Source organism: Mytilus galloprovincialis, chromosome 10 (genome assembly GCF_965363235.1).
Source record: "Mytilus galloprovincialis chromosome 10, xbMytGall1.hap1.1, whole genome shotgun sequence".
NCBI lineage: Eukaryota > Metazoa > Mollusca > Bivalvia > Mytilida > Mytilidae > Mytilus > Mytilus galloprovincialis.
In genome coordinates this window covers 11582647-11609267 of record NC_134847.1, presented here as the reverse complement: position 1 = coordinate 11609267, position 26621 = coordinate 11582647, and positions in this window count along the sequence as shown.

Here is a 26621-nt window from a genome sequence, read left to right as displayed (position 1 = left end):
TTTTACATATGATGTATTCAATAAAAATGGCAATAGTGTTTAAAGTGGCGTAAATCACCAATCTGTCAATCAATCATAGAACTATAGGGAATAATTCAAACACACACTTATAAAACACGTGTATCTGTTTATACCCAGGATAACGGAATGAAAACTTGATTCGCCAATCAGTTACTTCCCCTAATCGTTTAGGTATCAACATAGTTATTAGTTTGTCTTTGAAAAACATAACCTGTTTTCTTTTTTAGAATTGAACTCATAAAACCATAATGTTATTTTAAATATATCAGTCATTTTGAAAATTTATTAACATTTGAAGATTTTTTTTCCAATCAAGTTACTAATTATAAACCGATCGTGTCAGGAAGACAAAATCAATATACAATCCATTAAATTCTTTTGATCTTTCTCATTGGCGATCATACCACAAGATATGTATAATATCGCTTTATATTTGATATTCATCTCAACACATACGTTGAGATCACAATAAAAAAACTGAACACAAAACAGAAGTCTCGAAAGCCTTTCAACAATGAGCAACACCATACCGCATAGGAAGCTTAATATATTTGCCCGACAAGATAAATATAAAAAAAACACGTTTTTCGAAGGATTCTTCACGATTGCTTTTCTTTATTGTGTTAGTGGAAGCCTTTGGCATATACTTCCGGCGACATAATTTTCATTTTTAAGCTCAGTTGATATTGATTTTGTATAAAAAGGAATATTTTTTTTTCATCTTAACCGTTTTACTTTTTACGTATGATGTATTCAATAAAAAATGACAATAGTGTTTAAAGTGGCGTAAATCACCAATCTGTCAATCAATCATAGAACTATAGGGAATAATTGAAACACAGACTTATAAAACACGTGTGTCTGTTTATACACAGGATAACAGAATGAAAACTTAATTCGCCAATCAATTACTTCCCCTAATTGTTTAGGTATCAACATAGTTATTAGTTTGTCTTTGAAAAACATAAGCTGTTTTCTTTTTTAGAATTGAACTGATAAAACCATAATATTATTTTAAATATATCAGTCATTTTGAAATTTTATTAACATTTCAAGATTTTTTTGCAATTAAATTACTAATTATAAACCGATCGTGTGAGGAAGACAAAATGGATATATAATCCATTAAAATTTTGATCTTTGTCATTGGCGATCATACCACAAGATATGTATAATATCGCTTTATATTTGAAATTCATCTCAACACATACGTTGAGATCAATATAACAAAAAACGAACACAAAACAGAGGTCTCAAAAGGCCTTCAACAATGAGCAAAGCCATACCGCATAGCAAGCTTATATTTGCCCGACAAGATAAATATAAAAAACACGTTTTTCGCAGGATGCTTCACGATTTATTGTGTTAGTGGAAGCCATTGGCATATACTTCCGGCGACATAATTTTCATTTCTAAGCTCAGTTGATATTGATTTTGTAAAAAAAGGAATATTTTTTTTCATCTTAACCGTTTTACTTTTTACGTTTGATGTATTCAATAAAAAAAAATGGCAATAGTGTTTAAAGTGGCGTAAATCACCAATCTGTCAATCAATCATAGAACTATAGGGAATCATTCAAACACAGACTGGTAAAACTCGTGTATCTGTTTATACACAAGATAACGGAATGAAAACTTAATTCGCCAATCAGTTACTTCCCCTAATCGTTTAGGTATCAACATAGTTATTAGTTTGTCTTTGAAAAACATAACCTGTTTTCTTTTTCAGAATTGAACTCATAAAACCATTATATTATTTTAAATATATCAGTCATTTTGAAAATTTATAAACATTTGAAGATTTTTCTGCAATCAAATTACTAATTATAAACCGATTGTGTTAAGAAGACAAAATGAATATATAATCCATTAAATTCTTTTGACCTTTCTCATTAGCGATCATACCACAAGATATGTATAATATCGCGTAATATTTGAACTTCATCTCGACACAAACGTTGAGATCACAATAAAAATAAATGAACACCAAACAGAAGTCTCGAAAGGCCTTCAACAATCAGCAACGCCATACCGCATAGCAAGCGTATATTTGCCCGATAAGATAAATATAAAAAACACGTTTTTCGCAGGATGCTTCACGATTGCTTTTCTTTATTGTGTTAGTGGAAGCCTTTGGCATATACTTCCGGCGACATTATTTTCATTTTTAAGCTCAGTTGATATTGATTTTGTATAAAAAGGAATATTTTTTTTCATCTTAACCGTTTTACTTTTTACGTCTGATGTATTCAATAAAAAAAATGGCAATAGTGTTTAAAGTGGCGTAAATCACCAATCTGTCAATCAATCATAGAACTATAGGGAATCATTCAAACACAGACTTATAAACCACGTGTATCTGTTTATACACAGGATAACGGAATGAAAACTTAATTCGCCAATCAGTTACTTCCCCTGTTCGTTTGGTATCAACATAATTATTAGTTTGTCTTTGAAAAAAATAACCTCTTTTCTTTTTTAGAATTGAACTGATAAAACCATAATATAATTTTAAATATATCAGTCATTTTGAAAATTTATTACCATTTGAAGATTTTTCTGCAATCAAGTTACTAATTATAAACCGATCGTGTTAAGAAGACAAAATGAATATATAATCCATTAAATTCTTTTGACCTTTCTCATTGGCGATCATACCACAAGATATGTATAATATCGCTTTATATTTGAAATTCATCTCAACACATACGTTGAGATCACAATAAAAAAAACTGAACACAAAACAGAGGCCTCGAAAAGTCTTCAACAAGGAGCAACGCCATACCGCAAAGCAAGCGTATATTTGCCCAACAAGATCAATATAAAAAAAAAACCACGTTTTTCGCAGGATGCTTCACGATTGCTTTTCTTTATTGTGTTAGTGGAAGCCTTTGGCATATACTTCCGGCGACATAATTTTCATTTTTAAGCTCAGTTGATATTGATTTTGTATAAAAAGGAATATTTTTTTTCATCTTAACCGTTTTACTTTTTACATATGATGTATTCAATAAAAATGGCAATAGTGTTTAAAGTGGCGTAAATCACCAATCTGTCAATCAATCATAGAACTATAGGGAATAATTCAAACACACACTTATAAAACACGTGTATCTGTTTATACCCAGGATAACGGAATGAAAACTTGATTCGCCAATCAGTTACTTCCCCTAATCGTTTAGGTATCAACATAGTTATTAGTTTGTCTTTGAAAAACATAACCTGTTTTCTTTTTTAGAATTGAACTCATAAAACCATAATGTTATTTTAAATATATCAGTCATTTTGAAAATTTATTAACATTTGAAGATTTTTTTTCCAATCAAGTTACTAATTATAAACCGATCGTGTCAGGAAGACAAAATCAATATACAATCCATTAAATTCTTTTGATCTTTCTCATTGGCGATCATACCACAAGATATGTATAATATCGCTTTATATTTGATATTCATCTCAACACATACGTTGAGATCACAATAAAAAAACTGAACACAAAACAGAAGTCTCGAAAGCCTTTCAACAATGAGCAACACCATACCGCATAGGAAGCTTAATATATTTGCCCGACAAGATAAATATAAAAAAAACACGTTTTTCGAAGGATTCTTCACGATTGCTTTTCTTTATTGTGTTAGTGGAAGCCTTTGGCATATACTTCCGGCGACATAATTTTCATTTTTAAGCTCAGTTGATATTGATTTTGTATAAAAAGGAATATTTTTTTTTCATCTTAACCGTTTTACTTTTTACGTATGATGTATTCAATAAAAAATGACAATAGTGTTTAAAGTGGCGTAAATCACCAATCTGTCAATCAATCATAGAACTATAGGGAATAATTGAAACACAGACTTATAAAACACGTGTGTCTGTTTATACACAGGATAACAGAATGAAAACTTAATTCGCCAATCAATTACTTCCCCTAATTGTTTAGGTATCAACATAGTTATTAGTTTGTCTTTGAAAAACATAAGCTGTTTTCTTTTTTAGAATTGAACTGATAAAACCATAATATTATTTTAAATATATCAGTCATTTTGAAATTTTATTAACATTTCAAGATTTTTTTGCAATTAAATTACTAATTATAAACCGATCGTGTGAGGAAGACAAAATGGATATATAATCCATTAAAATTTTGATCTTTGTCATTGGCGATCATACCACAAGATATGTATAATATCGCTTTATATTTGAAATCCATCTCAGCACTTACGTTGAGATCACAATAAATAAAACTGAACACAAAACAGAGGTCTCAAAAGGCCTTCAACAATGAGCAACGCCATACCGCATAGCAAGCGTATATTTGCTCGACAAGATAAATATAAAAAAAAACACGTTTTTCGCAGGATGCTAACCGATTGCTTTTCTTTATTGTGTTAGTGGAAGCCATTGGCATATACTTCCGGCGACATAATTTTCATTTTTAAGCTCAGTTGATATTGATTTTGTATAAAAAGGAATATTTTTTTTCATCTAAACCGTTTTACTTTTTACGTACGATGTATTTAATAAAAAAAAATGGCAATAGTGTTGAAAGTGGCGAAAATCACCAATCTGTCAATCACTCATAGAACTATAGGGAATAATTCAAACACAGACTTATAAAACACGTGTATCTGTTTATACCCAGGACAAGGGAATGAAAACTTAATTCGCCAATCCCCTAATCGTTTAGGTATCAACATAGCTATTAGTTTGTCTTGAAAAACATAACCTGTTTTCTTTTTTTAGAATTGAACTCACAAAACCATAATGTTATTTTAAATATATCAGTCATTTTGAAAATTTATTAACATTTGAAGATTTTTTTGCAATCTAATTACTAATTATAAACCGATCGTGTCAGGAAGACAAAATCAATATACAATCCATTAAATTCTTATGATCTTTTTCATTGGCGATCATACCACAAGATATGTATAATATCGCTTTATATTTGATATTTACCTCAACACATACGTTGAGATCACAATAAAAAACTGAACACAAAAGAGAGGTCTCGAAAGGCTTTCAACAATGAGCAACGCCATACTGCATAGCAAGCTTATATTTCCCCGACAAGAAAAATATAAAAAACACGTTTTTCGCAGGATGCTTCCCGATTGCTTTTTTTTAATGTCTTAGTAGAAGCTATTGGCATATACTTCCGGCGACATAATTTTCATTTTTAAGCTCAGTTGATATTGATTTTGTATAAAAAGGAATATTTTGTTTCATCTTAACCGTATCTTAACCGTTTTTACTTTTTACGTATGATGTATTCAATAAAAAATAGCAATAGTGCTTAAAGTGACGTAAATCACCAATCTGTCAATCAATCATAGAATTATAGGGAATCATTCAAACACACACTTATAAAACACGTGTATATGTTTATACCCAGGTTAACGGAATGAAAACTGAATTCGCCAATCAGTTACTTCCCCTAATCGTTTAGGTATCAAGATAGTTATTAGTTTGTCTTTGAAAACATAACCTGTTTTCTTTTTTAGAATTGACTCATAAACCATAATATTATTTTAAATATATCAGTCATTTTGAAAATTTATTAACATTTGAAAATTTTTTTGTAATCAAATTACTAATTATAAACCGATCGTGTAAGGAAGACAAAATGGATATATAATGCATTAAATTCTTTTAACCTTTCTCATTGGCAATCATACCACAAGATATGTATAATATCGCTTTATATTTGAAATTCATCTTAACACATACGTTGAGATCACAATAAATAAAACTGAACACAAAACAGAGGTCTCAAAAGGCCTTCAACAATGAGCAACGCCATACCGCATAGCAAGCGTATATTTGCTCGACAAGATAAATATAAAAAAAACACGTTTTTCGCAGGATGCTAACCGATTGCTTTTCTTTATTGTGTTAGTGGAAGCCATTGGCATATACTTCCGGCGACATAATTTTCATTTTTAAGCTCAGTTGATATTGATTTTGTATAAAAAGGAATATTTTTTTTCATCTAAACCGTTTTACTTTTTACGTACGATGTATTTAATAAAAAAAAATGGCAATAGTGTTGAAAGTGGCGAAAATCACCAATCTGTCAATCAATCATAGAACTATAGGGAATAATTCAAACACAGACTTATAAAACACGTGTATCTGTTTATACCCAGGACAAGGGAATGAAAACTTAATTCGCCAATCCCCTAATCGTTTAGGTATCAACATAGTTATTAGTTTGTCTTGAAAAACATAACCTGTTTTCTTTTTTAGAATTGAACTCACAAAACCATAATGTTATTTTAAATATATCAGTCATTTTGAAAATTTATTAACATTTGAAGATTTTTCTGCAATCAAATTACTAATTATAAACCGATCGTGTTAAGAAGACAAAATGAATATATAATCCATTAAATTCTTTTGATCTTTCTCATTGGCGATCATACCACAAGATATGTATAATATCGCTTTATATTTGAAATTCATCTCAACACATACGTTGAGATCACAATAAAAAAAACTGAACACAAAACAGAGGCCTCGAAAAGTCTTCAACAAGGAGCAACGCCATACCGCAAAGCAAGCGTATATTTGCCCAACAAGATCAATATAAAAAAAAAACCACGTTTTTCGCAGGATGCTTCACGATTGCTTTTCTTTATTGTGTTAGTGGAAGCCTTTGGCATATACTTCCGGCGACATAATTTTCATTTTTAAGCTCAGTTGATATTGATTTTGTATAAAAAGGAATATTTTTTTTCATCTTAACCGTTTTACTTTTTACATATGATGTATTCAATAAAAATGGCAATAGTGTTTAAAGTGGCGTAAATCACCAATCTGTCAATCAATCATAGAACTATAGGGAATAATTCAAACACACACTTATAAAACACGTGTATCTGTTTATACCCAGGATAACGGAATGAAAACTTGATTCGCCAATCAGTTACTTCCCCTAATCGTTTAGGTATCAACATAGTTATTAGTTTGTCTTTGAAAAACATAACCTGTTTTCTTTTTTAGAATTGAACTCATAAAACCATAATGTTATTTTAAATATATCAGTCATTTTGAAAATTTATTAACATTTGAAGATTTTTTTTCCAATCAAGTTACTAATTATAAACCGATCGTGTCAGGAAGACAAAATCAATATACAATCCATTAAATTCTTTTGATCTTTCTCATTGGCGATCATACCACAAGATATGTATAATATCGCTTTATATTTGATATTCATCTCAACACATACGTTGAGATCACAATAAAAAAACTGAACACAAAACAGAAGTCTCGAAAGCCTTTCAACAATGAGCAACACCATACCGCATAGGAAGCTTAATATATTTGCCCGACAAGATAAATATAAAAAAAACACGTTTTTCGAAGGATTCTTCACGATTGCTTTTCTTTATTGTGTTAGTGGAAGCCTTTGGCATATACTTCCGGCGACATAATTTTCATTTTTAAGCTCAGTTGACATTGATTTTGTATAAAAAGGAATATTTTTTTTTCATCTTAACCGTTTTACTTTTTACGTATGATGTATTCAATAAAAAATGACAATAGTGTTTAAAGTGGCGTAAATCACCAATCTGTCAATCAATCATAGAACTATAGGGAATAATTGAAACACAGACTTATAAAACACGTGTGTCTGTTTATACACAGGATAACAGAATGAAAACTTAATTCGCCAATCAATTACTTCCCCTAATTGTTTAGGTATCAACATAGTTATTAGTTTGTCTTTGAAAAACATAAGCTGTTTTCTTTTTTAGAATTGAACTGATAAAACCATAATATTATTTTAAATATATCAGTCATTTTGAAATTTTATTAACATTTCAAGATTTTTTTGCAATTAAATTACTAATTATAAACCGATCGTGTGAGGAAGACAAAATGGATATATAATCCATTAAAATTTTGATCTTTGTCATTGGCGATCATACCACAAGATATGTATAATATCGCTTTATATTTGAAATTCATCTCAACACATACGTTGAGATCAATATAACAAAAAACGAACACAAAACAGAGGTCTCAAAAGGCCTTCAACAATGAGCAAAGCCATACCGCATAGCAAGCTTATATTTGCCCGACAAGATAAATATAAAAAACACGTTTTTCGCAGGATGCTTCACGATTTATTGTGTTAGTGGAAGCCATTGGCATATACTTCCGGCGACATAATTTTCATTTCTAAGCTCAGTTGATATTGATTTTGTAAAAAAAGGAATATTTTTTTTCATCTTAACCGTTTTACTTTTTACGTTTGATGTATTCAATAAAAAAAAATGGCAATAGTGTTTAAAGTGGCGTAAATCACCAATCTGTCAATCAATCATAGAACTATAGGGAATCATTCAAACACAGACTGGTAAAACTCGTGTATCTGTTTATACACAAGATAACGGAATGAAAACTTAATTCGCCAATCAGTTACTTCCCCTAATCGTTTAGGTATCAACATAGTTATTAGTTTGTCTTTGAAAAACATAACCTGTTTTCTTTTTCAGAATTGAACTCATAAAACCATTATATTATTTTAAATATATCAGTCATTTTGAAAATTTATAAACATTTGAAGATTTTTCTGCAATCAAATTACTAATTATAAACCGATTGTGTTAAGAAGACAAAATGAATATATAATCCATTAAATTCTTTTGACCTTTCTCATTGGCGATCATACCACAAGATATGTATAATATCGCGTAATATTTGAAATTCATCTCGACACAAACGTTGAGATCACAATAAAAATAAATGAACACCAAACAGAAGTCTCGAAAGGCCTTCAACAATCAGCAACGCCATACCGCATAGCAAGCGTATATTTGCCCGATAAGATAAATATAAAAAACACGTTTTTCGCAGGATGCTTCACGATTGCTTTTCTTTATTGTGTTAGTGGAAGCCTTTGGCATATACTTCCGGCGACATTATTTTCATTTTTAAGCTCAGTTGATATTGATTTTGTATAAAAAGGAATATTTTTTTTCATCTTAACCGTTTTACTTTTTACGTCTGATGTATTCAATAAAAAAAATGGCAATAGTGTTTAAAGTGGCGTAAATCACCAATCTGTCAATCAATCATAGAACTATAGGGAATCATTCAAACACAGACTTATAAACCACGTGTATCTGTTTATACACAGGATAACGGAATGAAAACTTAATTCGCCAATCAGTTACTTCCCCTGTTCGTTTGGTATCAACATAATTATTAGTTTGTCTTTGAAAAAAATAACCTCTTTTCTTTTTTAGAATTGAACTGATAAAATCATAATATAATTTTAAATATATCAGTCATTTTGAAAATTTATTACCATTTGAAGATTTTTCTGCAATCAAGTTACTAATTATAAACCGATCGTGTTAAGAAGACAAAATGAATATATAATCCATTAAATTCTTTTGACCTTTCTCATTGGCGATCATACCACAAGATATGTATAATATCGCTTTATATTTGAAATTCATCTCAACACATACGTTGAGATCACAATAAAAAAAACTGAACACAAAACAGAGGCCTCGAAAAGTCTTCAACAAGGAGCAACGCCATACCGCAAAGCAAGCGTATATTTGCCCAACAAGATCAATATAAAAAAAAAACCACGTTTTTCGCAGGATGCTTCACGATTGCTTTTCTTTATTGTGTTAGTGGAAGCCTTTGGCATATACTTCCGGCGACATAATTTTCATTTTTAAGCTCAGTTGATATTGATTTTGTATAAAAAGGAATATTTTTTTTCATCTTAACCGTTTTACTTTTTACATATGATGTATTCAATAAAAATGGCAATAGTGTTTAAAGTGGCGTAAATCACCAATCTGTCAATCAATCATAGAACTATAGGGAATAATTCAAACACACACTTATAAAACACGTGTATCTGTTTATACCCAGGATAACGGAATGAAAACTTGATTCGCCAATCAGTTACTTCCCCTAATCGTTTAGGTATCAACATAGTTATTAGTTTGTCTTTGAAAAACATAACCTGTTTTCTTTTTTAGAATTGAACTCATAAAACCATAATGTTATTTTAAATATATCAGTCATTTTGAAAATTTATTAACATTTGAAGATTTTTTTTCCAATCAAGTTACTAATTATAAACCGATCGTGTCAGGAAGACAAAATCAATATACAATCCATTAAATTCTTTTGATCTTTCTCATTGGCGATCATACCACAAGATATGTATAATATCGCTTTATATTTGATATTCATCTCAACACATACGTTGAGATCACAATAAAAAAACTGAACACAAAACAGAAGTCTCGAAAGCCTTTCAACAATGAGCAACACCATACCGCATAGGAAGCTTAATATATTTGCCCGACAAGATAAATGTAAAAAAAACACGTTTTTCGAAGGATTCTTCACGATTGCTTTTCTTTATTGTGTTAGTGGAAGCCTTTGGCATATACTTCCGGCGACATAATTTTCATTTTTAAGCTCAGTTGATATTGATTTTGTATAAAAAGGAATATTTTTTTTTCATCTTAACCGTTTTACTTTTTACGTATGATGTATTCAATAAAAAATGACAATAGTGTTTAAAGTGGCGTAAATCACCAATCTGTCAATCAATCATAGAACTATAGGGAATAATTGAAACACAGACTTATAAAACACGTGTGTCTGTTTATACACAGGATAACAGAATGAAAACTTAATTCGCCAATCAATTACTTCCCCTAATTGTTTAGGTATCAACATAGTTATTAGTTTGTCTTTGAAAAACATAAGCTGTTTTCTTTTTTAGAATTGAACTGATAAAACCATAATATTATTTTAAATATATCAGTCATTTTGAAATTTTATTAACATTTCAAGATTTTTTTGCAATTAAATTACTAATTATAAACCGATCGTGTGAGGAAGACAAAATGGATATATAATCCATTAAAATTTTGATCTTTGTCATTGGCGATCATACCACAAGATATGTATAATATCGCTTTATATTTGAAATTCATCTCAACACATACGTTGAGATCAATATAACAAAAAACGAACACAAAACAGAGGTCTCAAAAGGCCTTCAACAATGAGCAAAGCCATACCGCATAGCAAGCTTATATTTGCCCGACAAGATAAATATAAAAAACACGTTTTTCGCAGGATGCTTCACGATTTATTGTGTTAGTGGAAGCCATTGGCATATACTTCCGGCGACATAATTTTCATTTCTAAGCTCAGTTGATATTGATTTTGTAAAAAAAGGAATATTTTTTTTCATCTTAACCGTTTTACTTTTTACGTTTGATGTATTCAATAAAAAAAAATGGCAATAGTGTTTAAAGTGGCGTAAATCACCAATCTGTCAATCAATCATAGAACTATAGGGAATCATTCAAACACAGACTGGTAAAACTCGTGTATCTGTTTATACACAAGATAACGGAATGAAAACTTAATTCGCCAATCAGTTACTTCCCCTAATCGTTTAGGTATCAACATAGTTATTAGTTTGTCTTTGAAAAACATAACCTGTTTTCTTTTTCAGAATTGAACTCATAAAACCATTATATTATTTTAAATATATCAGTCATTTTGAAAATTTATAAACATTTGAAGATTTTTCTGCAATCAAATTACTAATTATAAACCGATTGTGTTAAGAAGACAAAATGAATATATAATCCATTAAATTCTTTTGACCTTTCTCATTGGCGATCATACCACAAGATATGTATAATATCGCGTAATATTTGAAATTCATCTCGACACAAACGTTGAGATCACAATAAAAATAAATGAACACCAAACAGAAGTCTCGAAAGGCCTTCAACAATCAGCAACGCCATACCGCATAGCAAGCGTATATTTGCCCGATAAGATAAATATAAAAAACACGTTTTTCGCAGGATGCTTCACGATTGCTTTTCTTTATTGTGTTAGTGGAAGCCTTTGGCATATACTTCCGGCGACATTATTTTCATTTTTAAGCTCAGTTGATATTGATTTTGTATAAAAAGGAATATTTTTTTTCATCTTAACCGTTTTACTTTTTACGTCTGATGTATTCAATAAAAAAAATGGCAATAGTGTTTAAAGTGGCGTAAATCACCAATCTGTCAATCAATCATAGAACTATAGGGAATCATTCAAACACAGACTTATAAACCACGTGTATCTGTTTATACACAGGATAACGGAATGAAAACTTAATTCGCCAATCAGTTACTTCCCCTGTTCGTTTGGTATCAACATAATTATTAGTTTGTCTTTGAAAAAAATAACCTCTTTTCTTTTTTAGAATTGAACTGATAAAACCATAATATAATTTTAAATATATCAGTCATTTTGAAAATTTATTACCATTTGAAGATTTTTCTGCAATCAAGTTACTAATTATAAACCGATCGTGTTAAGAAGACAAAATGAATATATAATCCATTAAATTCTTTTGACCTTTCTCATTGGCGATCATACCACAAGATATGTATAATATCGCTTTATATTTGAAATTCATCTCAACACATACGTTGAGATCACAATAAAAAAAACTGAACACAAAACAGAAGTCTCCGAAAGGCCTTCAACAATGAGCAACGCCATACCGCATAGCAAGCGTATATTTGCCCGACAAGATAAATATTAAAAAACACGTTTTTCGCAGGATGCTTCACGATTGCTTTTCTTTATTGTGTAAGTGGAAGCCTTTGGCATATACTTCCGGCGACATAATTTTCATTTTTAAGCTCAGTTGATATTGATTTTGTATAAAAAGGAATATTTTTTTTCATCTTAACCGTTTTACTTTTTACGTATGATGTATTCAATAAAAAATGACAATAGTGTTTAAAGTGGCGTAAATCACCAATCTGTCAATCAAACATAGAACTATAGGGAATAATTCAAACACAGACTTATAAAACACGTGTATCTGTTTATACCCAGGACAACGGAATGAAAACTGAATTCGCCAATCAGTTACTTCCCCTGATCGTTTGGTATCAACATAATTATTAGTTTGTCTTTGAAAAACATAACCTGTTTTCTTTTTTAGAATTGAACTGATAAAACCATAATAGTATTTTAAATATATCAGTCATTTTGAAAATTTATGAACATTTGAAAATTTTTTTGCAATCAAATTACTTATTATAAACCGATCGTGTAAGGAAGACAAAATGGATATATAATCCATTAAATTCTTTTAAACTTTCTCATTGGCAATCATACCACAAGATATGTATAATATCGCTTAATATTTGAAATTCATCTCATCTCATACGTTGAGATCATAATTTAAAAAACTGAACACAAAACAGAAGTCTCGGAAAGGCCTTCAACAATGAGCAAGGCCATACCGCATAGCAAGCGAATATTTGCCCGACAAGATCAATATAAAACAAACACGTTTTTCACAGGATGCTTCACGATTGCTTTTCTTTATTGTGTTAGTGGAAGCTGTTGGCATATACTTCCGGCGACATAATTTTAATTTTTAAGCTCAGTCGATATTGATTTTGTATAAAAAGGAATATTTTTTTTCATCTTAACCGTTTTACTATTTACGTATGATGTATTCAATAAAAAAAATGGCAATAGTGTTTAAAGTGGGGTAAATCACCAATCTGTCAATCAATCATAGAACTATAGGGAATAATTCAAACACAGACTTATAAAACACGTGTATCTGTTGATACCCAGGGAAACGGAATGAAAACTGAATTCGCCAATCAGTTACTTCCCATAATTGTTTAGGTATCAACATAGTTATTAGTTTGTCTTTGAAGAACATAACCTGTTTTCTTTTTTAGAATTGAACTCATAAAACCATAATGTTATTTTAAATATATCAGTCGTTTTAAAAATTTATTTACATTTGAAGATTTTTCTGCAATCAAGTTGCTAATTTTAAACCGATCGTGTAAGGAAGACAAAATGAATATATAATCCATTAAATTCTTTTGATCTTTCTCATTGGCGATCATACCACAAGATATGTATAATATCGCTTTATATTTGAAATTCATCTCAACACAAACGTTGAGTTCACAATAAAAAAAATGAACACAAAACAGAGGTCTCGAAAGTCCTTCAACAATGAGCAACGCCATACCGCATAGCAAGCGTATATTTGCCCGACAAGATAAATATTAAAAAACACGTTTTTCGCAGGATGCTTCACGATTGCTTTTCTTTATTGTGTTAGTGGAAGCCTTTGGCATATACTTCCGGCGACATAATTTTCATTTTTAAGCTCAGTTGATATTGATTTTGTATAAAAAGGAATATTTTTTTTTCATCTTAACCGTTTTACTTTTTACGTATGATGTATTCAATAAAAAATGACAATAGTGTTTAAAGTGGCGTAAATCACCAATCTGTCAATCAATCATAGAACTATAGGGAATAATTGAAACACAGACTTATAAAACACGTGTGTCTGTTTATACCCAGGATAACAGAATGAAAACTGAATTCGCCAATGAGTCACTTCCCCTGATCGCTTAGGTATCAACATAATTATTAGTTTGTCTTTGAAAAACATAACCTGTTTTCTTTTTTAGAATTGAACTGATAAAACCATAATATTATTTTAAATATATCAGTCATTTTGAAAATTTATTAACATTTGAAGATTTTTTTGCAATCAAATTACTAATTATAAACCGATCGTGTAAGGAAGACAAAATGGATATATACTCCATTAAATTCTTTTAACTTTTCTCATTGGCAATCATACCACAAGATATGTATAATATCGCTTTATATTTGAAATTCATCTCAACACAAACGAACACAAACGTTGAGATCACAATTAAAAAAACAGAACAGAAAACACAAGTCTCCAAAACGCCTTCAACAATGAGCAACGAAATACCGCATAGCAAGCGTATATTTGCCCGACAAGATAAATATTAAAAAAAAATCACGTTTTTTGCAGGATGCTTCACGATTGCTTTTCTTTATTGTGTTAGTGGAAGCTGTTGATATATACTTCCGCCGACATAATTTTCATTTTTAAGCTCAGTTGATATTGATTTTGTGTAAAAAGGAATATTTTTTTTCATCTTAACCGTTTTACTTTTTACGTCTGATGTATTCAATAAAAAAATGGCAATAGTGTTTAAAGTGGCGTAAATCACCAATCTGTCAATCAATCATAGAACTATAGGGAATAATTCAAACACACACTTATCAAACACGTGTATCTGTTGATACCCAGGATAACGGAATTAAAACTGAATTTGACAATCAGTTACTTCCCCAAATCGTTTAGGTATCAACATAGTTATTAGTTTGTCTTTGAAAAAAAATAACCTGTTTTCTTTTTTAGAATTGAATTGCTAAAACCATAATATTATTTTAAATATATCAGTCATTTTGAAAATTTATTAACATTTACAGATTTTTTTGCAATCAAATTACTAATTATGAACCGATCATGTAAGGAAGACAAAATGGATATATAATCCATTAAATTCTTTTGACCTTTCTCATTGGCGATCATACCACAAGATATGTATAATATCGCTTTATATTTGAAATTCATCTCAACACATACGTTGACATCACAATAAAAAAAAACTGAACACAAAACAGAAGTCTCGAAAGGCCTTCAAAAATCAGCAACGCCATACCGCATAGCAAGCTTATATTTGCCCAACAAGATAATTATAAAAAAAACACGTTTTTCGCAGGATGCTTCACGATTGCTTTTCTTTATTGTGTTAGTGGAAGCCATTGGCATATACTTTCGGCGACATAATGTTCATTTTTAGGCTCAGTTGATATTGATTTTGTATAAAACGGAATATTTTTTTTCACCTTAACCGTTTTACTTTTTAACGTCTGATGTATTCAATAAAAAATGGCAATAGTGTTTAAAGTTGCGTAAATCACCAATCTGTCAATCAATCATAGAACTATAGGGAATAATTCAAACACACACTTATAAAACACGTGTATCTGTTTATACACAGGATAACAGAATGAAAACTTAATTCGCCAATCAATTACTTCCCATAATTGTTTAGGTATCAACATAGTTATTAGTTTGTCTTTGAAAAACATAACCTGTTTTCTTTTTTAGAATTGAACTGATAAAACCATAATATTATTTTAAATATATCAGTCATTTTGAAATTTTATCAACATTTCAAGATTTTTTTGCAATTAAATTACTAATTATAAACCGATCGTGTGAGGAAGACAAAATGGATATATAATCCATTAAAACTTTTTGATCATAGCACAAGATATGTATAATATCGCTTTATATTTGAAATTCATCTCAACACATACGTTGAGATCAATATAACAAAAAACGAACACAAAACAGAGGTCTCAAAAGGCCTTCAACAATGAGCAAAGCCATACCGCATAGCAAGCTTATATTTGCCCGACAAGATAAATATAAAAAACACGTTTTTCGCAGGATGCTTCACGATTTATTGTGTTAGTGGAAGCCATTGGCATATACTTCCGGCGACATAATTTTCATTTCTAAGCTCAGTTGATATTGATTTTGTATAAAAAGGAATATTTTTTTTTCATCTTAACCGGTTTACTTTTTACGTTTGATGTATTCAATAAAAAAAATGGCAATAGTGTTTAAAGTGGCGTAAATCACCAATCTGTCAATCAATCATAGAACTATAGGGAATCATTCAAACACAGACTGGTAAAGCTCGTGTATCTGTTTATACACAGGATAACGGAATGAAAACTTAATTCGCCAATCAGTTACTTCCCCTAATCGTTTAGGTATCAACATAGTTATTAGTTTGTCTTTGAAAAACATAACCTCTTTTCTTTTTTAAAATTGAACTCATAAAACCATTATATTATTTTAAATATATCAGTCATTTTGAAAATTTATAAACATTTGAAGATTTTTCTGCAATCAAGTTACTAATTATAAACCGATCGTGTTAAGAAGACAAAATAAATATATAATCCATTAAATTCTTTTGACCTTTCTCATTGGCGATCATACCACAAGATATGTATAATATCGCGTAATATTTGAAATTCATCTCGACACAAACGTTGAGATCACAATAAAAATAAATGAACACCAAACAGAAGTCTCGAAAGGCCTTCAACAATCAGCAACGCCATACCGCATAGCAAGCGTATATTTGCCCGATAAGATAAATATAAAAAACACGTTTTTCGCAGGATGCTTCACGATTGCTTTTCTTTATTGTGTTAGTGGAAGCCATTGGCATATACTTCCGGCGACATAATTTTCATTTTTAAGCTCAGTTGATATTGATTTTGTATAAAAAGGAATATTTTTTTTCATCTTAACCGTTTTACTTTTTACGTATGATGTATTCAATAAAAAATGGCAATAGTGTTTAAAGTGGCGTAAATCACCAATCTGTCAATCAATCATAGAACTATAGGGAATCATTGAAACACAGACTTATAAAACACGTGTATCTGTTTATACACAGGATAACGGAATGAAAATCAGTTACTTCTCCTGATTGTTTAGGTATCAACATAGTTATTAGTTTGTCTTTGAAAAACATAACCTGGTTTCTTTATTAGAATTGAATTGATTAAACCAAGACTTTGGATTTCCACGGATTTCAAAATGATTGATATGTAGTACATATTTACTAGTAACATTCCTAAGTTATGCAATCACTCAAAACATAGAGATCATAACTGGGAACCAGTGCATAAACAAAAGTAATTATCTATGAATATTATATATCTCCTTAAAAGAGGCGTAGTTTGAGAAACACTGTATTTACAAAATGCAACCTATACCACTGAAGTTGTAACATTATGGGTAGGTTAATGATTTGACAGAAATTTTTTGACAGATTTTTCATCTTGCAAATACAGTTTTAAAGGATAAATGACATAATTTTGTTTGCTGTTATCTTCCAATTGTTACCAATCTGAAATGATGTATTTTTCTTAAACTTTAAAATAGAGCATTTTTTGAGAGAAAAAATCCTTTCTGTTACCAAGTCTGTCCTGTAACCGTTGTTAAATATATGATTCTTACTTAGCACAAGATTCTTTCATGTTACCGACATATCTAACTATATTTTAGTATATTTCTGGCCTTTTGTATTGCAAATGTTAAAATCAATAATGGGCATTTGATAAACTATTGCAGTTAAACCACAAATAGTGTTTCAAACTTATTCCTTATTCCCATTAGAAACTTTTTAAAATTAATTCTCTTTGGTAACAGGAAAAAACTGGATTTTTTTGTACCATTTTTTAATTACCATTGTTACCACATTTAATAATTGTTTGAATTACAGAGAACAGATCTTAGATACTCAATGTGTGTTCTTCGATTTGTGCTATAGAAATACTGGTTCTAAAGACATTTTTTTGGTTTTTTTTTTCTTATTGCCAAAAATTAGACTTTTTCAGATATTGTCTCATAAATGATTTAAGAAAAAAATATATGAAAAAATATTACTGGTCTAGGCCATCAACTTTTAAATTAATCATGAGAATTATTGTCAGATGAAAACACAAAACAGCTTGGTACTTTAGGAAAGTATATACATTTCTCTTTTAAATTAAGAAACAGTTTATTGTAATAAAAGATATTTTGTATTGATTAAACTTCAAGATTCTTTATTTCTCAAACACCATAAAGTTACAATGGTACAAAGAAGTTCATCAAAATTTATATAACATAACACAAACACACATGACAAGATGAGATGAAAATATCAAATAAAATGAAATAAACAGTATAGTAGAGAAGAGTGGTGATTAACCAGGAAGACTCACTTGAAAAGTTATAACCCTGATAAATTTGTACAGCTTTTTCAACTGATTTTTTATTTTTAACTGAAATAGTTTTTCAAATTTTAGTATGTTACATCTGTGCAAGAAAAAAGTTTCCAAATATTGTGCTCGAAAATTTGTCAAAGAACTACACTGCAAAGTGTAATGAAATTCATCACCAATCTCGTTACAATGACATAAGTTACAATATCTAAGGTTTCTCTACCAGTTTCGATGGGTAACTTATGGTTACCCGTTCGAAATCTACAATATGTTATTCTATTTTTATCACTTAAAATATTCAGATATTCCTCAAATTCAAAATTTTTTTAATACAATTTGTAAAACTTCTGACGTCACCTATTGTTTATTATGCATATTGTTTATATTGTGTGTACAGTCAGAGAATATGCCATATTTATACATTGTGCATGTACTGATGGGCCGTAAGGCTCATAATTAATAAAGAATTTGAATTTGAATTTGAATAGAAGTAGTGAAATATATTAGATACGTCAAACACATGAAAGAAAACTATAAAAAGCTGTTCTTTAAAAAAAATAAATTCTTTAACAGAAAATAATAAATTATTTATCTATAGTAAATTCAAAAAGAAATATGAAACTGAGCCTTATTTACTTAAAGAGAATAACTTTGAAATAAGGAAAAAAGGAGTGACCATATTTTGGAAATTAAAAGGGGTAGATACAAAAATATAAAAAGGGAAGAACGTTTATGTCAACATTGTTGTCTAAATAAAATAGATGATGAAGAGCATTTTTTATTTACATGTACAAAAAATAAAGATTTGAGATTTGAATTTTTGCAGAAAGTTAGAAATATCTATTCCAATATAGATAATATGGATAATTTGGATAAATTGGTTTTATGTCTTTCTTGTCCGTTAGTTATGCAGTATGCTGTTTCATTTGTTTAAAAGTCATGGTCACTGAGGAGGGTGGACTCAACAACTGCATGATAGATACATATATGTATATAATGTTTTGTTCTTTTGTTGTTTTTTTCTGTATGATGTATTGTAAAATTATTATGTTGATTTACATGTATGTATGCCTTTAACCCATATGGGTAAAAATGTGCATTTATATATTCAATAAACTAATTGGACAAAAATAATGAAACATAATTGGTAAGTCACTGATTGGACAAAAATGATAAGAATATAATGGGTACGTCACTGGTTGGACAAAAATGATAAAATATAATGGGTACGTCACTGATTGGACAAAAATGATAAAATATAATGGGAATGTCAGTAATTGGACAAAAAATTTTGTGCTTTATAAAGAATATTTCCATAAAAAATTGGATGTGAAATACCTGAACGTATAAGAAGTCTGCATGTAATTGTTGAGCTATATTTACAAATGATGTCCTTTTACCGATGATAAAATTTAGTAAATGTTTTGACTAGTTTGTGATATCGAAACCCCAGGTGTAATAATTTTTCAGTAATACATAAATTTCTCTCGTTAAAATCTAAAACATTGTTACATATACGAGAGAATCGTACAAGTTGAGATAATGCATGTTTTATATTGGAAAATGTTTCTTTGTGTTTTCCACTTGTCAGATCTCTTAGCTAGGTGAGCCATTAACAATTTTATTTACGTTAAGACTGTAATTTATCATACAATTGTTAGTACGTACTACAGGGTATACAGGTTCACAAAATAAAGCACGATAGACCCGATAAGAAGAAATATATGGTTCGATCATGTTAAGACAATAAATCTGAATAACCACCATTCGTGGATCTGTTATTGACTTTATGAATAAAAATATCACGTATTATATAGTATATACCTTGAACAATCCAGACGGTATAGCAACAGCTGTATTTAATAGTTCGATTGGCGATGACAAAAATATCTAGGACAAATTGAATGTCAATTCTAAATTGCAAAACTACTAACAAATGTGTAAAAAAAAATCGAGGTTCGGTGTTCGTTCATTTTTTTTAAAACGGATAATAAAAAAAAACAATCTGTAGTTTAACCTTAACAGATGGCAAAAGTACAAGTAAGACAAATTATTCATGTCATTATAAGCAGTATAAAATCACCTTTGAAAGTAAATATATACAATGATCGTATATATTATGGAAAAACGTAAAATTGCGAAGCTTTTAGCCTGTTTCGTAGCAGATACAATTTGATTTTAAGATTTTCCTACAATGAACAATCTATATTTTTTGTATTCTGCAAATGAACATATACTATTTATCCATGTATATATAAAAAAGAAGATGTGGTATGTTTGCCAATAAGACAACTCTCCACAAGAGGTAAAATGACACAATGACTAACAACCGCACGGCCTTCAACAATGAGCAAAGACCATACTGCATAGTCAGTAGTTTTTAAACCAACCATTGAATTTATTTTTGAATGATAACAAGACAACTGCGGTGAAGAACCCATAATAAACTGTAATGTACGGAAGCGTATTAGCGCCACACATTTTATTTTTTATTTTTCTTCCTATGTTTGCGTTGTAACGCAAACCTTTGCGTTAAACGCAAACCTTTGCGATATAACGCAAACCTTTGCGTTATAACGCAAACCTTTGCGATATAACGCAAACCTTTTGCGTTATAATGCAAACCTTTGCGTTATAACGCAAATATCTTGATTTCAATTATTTATTAAGTTTTGTATATATGTCCGTCTGTCATTCATTTCGGATGTGATTTACTAGTAGATAAAAAAAAGAAACATACATACAAGGCCAATCATTATAATAAATATGCATAGGAATAATGGAAGTGCAATTATACATAAATTAAGACTGATTTGTGCATCAGAAAAGTATATAATTTAACAAGAAAATAGATATAGTTTAGTATATAGTCATATTAAAATTGAAAGATCAAAAATAATGTCATACAATTGTGAAACCTCCAAGTCAAATAGACAAAATGATCTTTCTGCTTTAAAATGAATTATTAATAAGAAAACATTTTTTTTAAATCTCAGAATATGATCAAGATTCTTTGATAGAAAGTCATTGAATTTTCATTTCAATATAATGAAATATTTTTAAGATGCTTGGGTAGCAATTTGAATAGAGAGAACATAATTTTATTAATAAAACATCTTCATTCTATACATTTATTGCCAAAGGGTAGCTTGTTTGAATCTAACCTACTTTACACAGTTCTCAAACGAGAGCTTACTTTAGAAGTATATTTATATTCGGTTATAGCTATATTAGCAGGGTTGATTTTTTTCTTAGGTATAACCTCAATTTACTCAATTTTCTTTGTAATATATATACTAATAGTAACTTGGATATCGTTTTTGGGGACCTTTATAGTTTGTTGTTCAGTGTGAGCCAATGCTCCGTGTTGAAGACCGTAATTCGGCCTATGATGGTTTACTTTTACGAAAAGTGACTTAGATGGAGAGTTTTCTTATTGGCACTCATACCACATCTTCTTATATTATTCTGCTCATTATTAGTCATTGATATGATCTAATTATTCAAGCAGTTTACTTTGCAATTACTACAAAAGTGATAAATTTTATTATATACAGCCTCCTCAATTAATAACTACTGTTTCCTTTGAATCTTAAATAAGAAATAAGATAAAACAAATTTTTGCGTTACAACGCAAAGGTTTGAGTTATATCGCAAATGTTTGCGTTATAACGCAAAGGTTGCAAAGGTTTGCGTTATATCGCAAAGGTTTGTGTTTTAACGCAAAGGTTTGCGTTTAACGCAAAAGGTTTGCGTTATATCGCAAAGGTTTGCGTTATAACGGAAAGGTTTGCGTTTGCTAATACGCTTCCGTAGTAATGTGGACAATAATTTGAATGAAATCGTTCGATCCAAACAGAAGCAGGATGTCGGAGACTGTATAAATATACTGTACGTTTATCGCTTCGTGTAATCTGCATCCAGGTATATATTTTGGTATAGTAAAAAGGTCAGGTTAAAAATTGAGTTTAGTACCAATGATCACAGTGAATAACGCCTGACTAAGACAACTCGAAGCAAGATTATTTCATATCGGTTGAGAATAAGATTCTCTTATTGGATAAAAAGGGGTCACATGGCATTCATTATTCTTCAGTAATAAATTCCATCGGTCATTAACAGAAAAAACGGACCAGAAAACCGGTCGTTAACGAACTTTTACATGATAATGACCGGTGGGGCGTGGTTTCCGTCTGATAATGACCGTTAAGGCGTGGTTTCCGTCTGATAATGACCGCTGGGGCGTGGCTTCTCTGTTTATAGAGATTTACCTTTTATGAAACATGTTCCTGATTTTAATATTATATTTAAGTTGTTGAATTGTTTATTATATGTTTTCGTTAAATATAAAATTAAAGATAACGTGATTAAGTATTTATATACTGAAAAATTGCACTAAAATGAATGGCAGTATTACTACTACTGGTCTTCACTCTTTGTCATAGAAATCGTACAACTACCCGATTTCGCTTTAGGCATTTTGAATTTACGAGAATTTTCCAAAACATGGTTTCTCAATGAAATAAACATAATAGTTCTTGAAAAACTGGTCATTATCGTGATACATGGACTGCCCGTAGGACAGTGGTATTGACTGCGACAGCGATAATGACCTCGCCTTTGGCTCAATCATTATCACTATCTCAGTCAATACCACTGTCCTGTGGGCAGTCCATATATCACGATAATGACCAGTTTTTCAAGAACTATTATATAAATAACGCCTGACTAAGATAACTCGAAGCAAAAAGTGCAATACAGATTGTTTTCTTGCATCTTTCAACGGTATTTTAATATTTTGTGTATTTTTATAATACGAACAGTTTTGTACTTTCAAGCCCCTCTTTAAGTAACGTGTTGCCCTTTTCATCAACCAATGGCCAAATCTAATCAGTAAATTAATGAGCTTAAGATTTGTAGAGCCCGTGGTCCATCTCATAATCTTACCACGTGAGCGAAATCTGTTTTGCCAAATCTCATCAGTAAATTAATGGGCTCAAGATATGTGGAGCCCGTGGTCCATCTCATAATCTTACCACGTGAGCCTTACATATAACTATTTTATTTTTAAATCTGATTTCATACGAAAAAATCTATAACCATTTTAAAACATGTCTGTGTATGATTTATTAATTTAGCCTGTTAACAGTAGCCTAGAAGACATGACAATTTGAAATGCATTAACTAAAAACGGTTATCTAATAACGTGGGTTTTGACGGAAAGACATGAAATATAAATTTCAAAATAAAAAAAGTGACGTCATAACCAATCCTTTCGTGACAAATTTTAATTTCAGAACGGAGATAATTCTGTCATTCTATAGAGTACTCCTAATAAGACTGCCCATTATAGCTTTTCTGATCGAGTATATGGCGAGGATCTTTTGAATTATTCTATTAATGCAGTGTCTACCAGTCTTCCTGTCCAACACCTGTTTTAATCTTTCTGGATTACGCAATTTACATGTCAAGTTTCCATAATGCGTGTAGATTTCTATATTCATATATGGTACGAGGGTCACGTGAACAACAGATGAATTGTAAAAAGGGGCGATTGGTGCACGGACCCAATTGTTTCCTTTTTTTAATTATAGAAAATAAGAACTGCTATTATAATAGTAGTGTCAAAATCTATAAAATCTATAAACTACTGTCAATGTAACATATCATATGGATAAAAGCAAGACTACTATAAATAAGTGAAAATAAGTTAAAACAAATTAAAGAATATTAGTGTAATATTTGATGTGAAAAAGATAAAACACCTACCTATTCTTTTGTTTTTTGTTTTTATGGAATCACCAAGTCACGCGACTCATCGTCGTGAGCAATACGAAACAGGAAATGATTTAAAATAGTTTCCGGTGTTGTATTTTTTCAACATAGTATGTTGTTTGTATCGTTTTCAGTACTCGCCTGTAAAATAACAAAATTCAAACTTAACACTCGGTCAAATGTTAGGGTAAGAGAAACTAAATGTAAAGATTGAAGAATAACTATCAATTTGATAATGTATTAAAAAAAAGAGGGACAAAAGATACCAAAGGGACAGTCAAACTCATAAATCGAAAATAAAATGACAACGCCTTAGCTAAAAATGAAAAAGACAAACAGACAAACAATACTATACATGACACAACCTAGAAAACTAAACAATAAACAACACGAACCCCACCAAAAAAAACTAGGGGTGATCTCAGTGCTTTGGAAGGGTAAGCAGATCCTGCTCCACATGTGGCACCCGTCGTGTTGCTTGTGTGATAACAAATCCGGTAAACAGTCTAATTCGGTAGGTCACATTCATGAAAGGGAATGATATTGTAGTTACGACGTAAGGAACATATCCGATATCATTTGTGAAACGGTTATTCCATATATAACGGTCAACCAATTCGTGATGGCGTTCGTAAAATTTACGAAGGGATGATTTCAACTTCACCATTTGGAACTCTTGGTTTAATAGCTTCCTTGTGAGCAACAACCCTCTATCAAGAAAATCATGATAGGAAATGCAAGCACGGGTATGTCGTATCAATTGGGAGATATATACCCCGTATGCAGGTGCTGCTGGAATGTTGCTACTTCGAAATGGAAAGTTCACGATTTGAAAGCTGAAATCATCTCTTTTTCGTAAAGTTTTGTTTTCAACCGACCCTCATTGTCAATTTCTAGATGTAAGTCAAGATATGATGCCGACTTAACTGTATATGTAGTATCCTTTATCTTTAGTTCGATGGGATAGATGCGTTCCACATAGTCACCAAATTTTGAATTATTTAGTGAAAGAACATCATCTATATAGCGGGAAGTAGAGTTAAAGGATATCGCTTAACTTCTTATCTTTCTTCCTAAGAAGTTCCTGCATGAAGTCAGCCTCATAATAATAAAGAAACAAATCGGCAAGTAGAGGGGCACAATTTGTTCCCATTGGAATGCCGACAGTCTGTTGAAAACACGTCCTCCGAACGTAACAAATATGTTGTCAATCAAGAATCTTGATAATATCAGTTTCAGAGATTTGTTTTTTTTTTGAATCAGAGTGATCGTTTACAAAGTAGGATTTATTCCTCCCTAAGACAAGATACTTGTATCTACGTTGGCCATTCTTTTTAATTAAGCAAAGCAATACCAACTCTTTCAATTTGTCTTTTAGTTTGAAATGTGGAAAACTTGTTTAAAGAGTAAAAAAGTCAAATGTTTTAATACTGTTACAAGATGAAAGAGAGTTAGATTGTATGTACTCTAAAAGATCTTTGGAATTTTTAAGAATCCGTTTATTTCTCAACTAAAATTTTGTGTTGTCCCCTTGTATCCTGTATTTTTCAAGCTGGAAGAGCCTAATATCGTTCTGAGCTAAAACACCTGCAATGATTTTAAAGAAAACACCCATAAGCTAATAAATATAATATTAGACATCATTAAAAGGATTAGGGGCATACGAACATTGACGTAAATATTGATGCCATTTCATATTCTTAGACTGGTTTAATGATTTAACTATTGGGATTACGCATTAGTATACAATCTGATTAAAATTCAGAAATATCTGATCTCACGTGCTCGTCATATGACGTCACAAATGAAATGAGAATGGGGATAACGAAATCAGAGATCTATATTTTCTACTGATGCGCATTAATTAAGACAATTTTATTTTTAACCAAAATGATGATTATTTGTAGACTAAAATAGCAAAAAAGACGTGAAATGAAATATCAAAGGGACATTCAAAACTTAGAGGTCGAAGATTAAACTGAAAACGCCTACTAAAACACGATGTAAAGACGAACAAAACTCTAGGCTACTATATCACTAAACTGTCAACACTGAGGTGAGTTCGAATTTCGCATTCG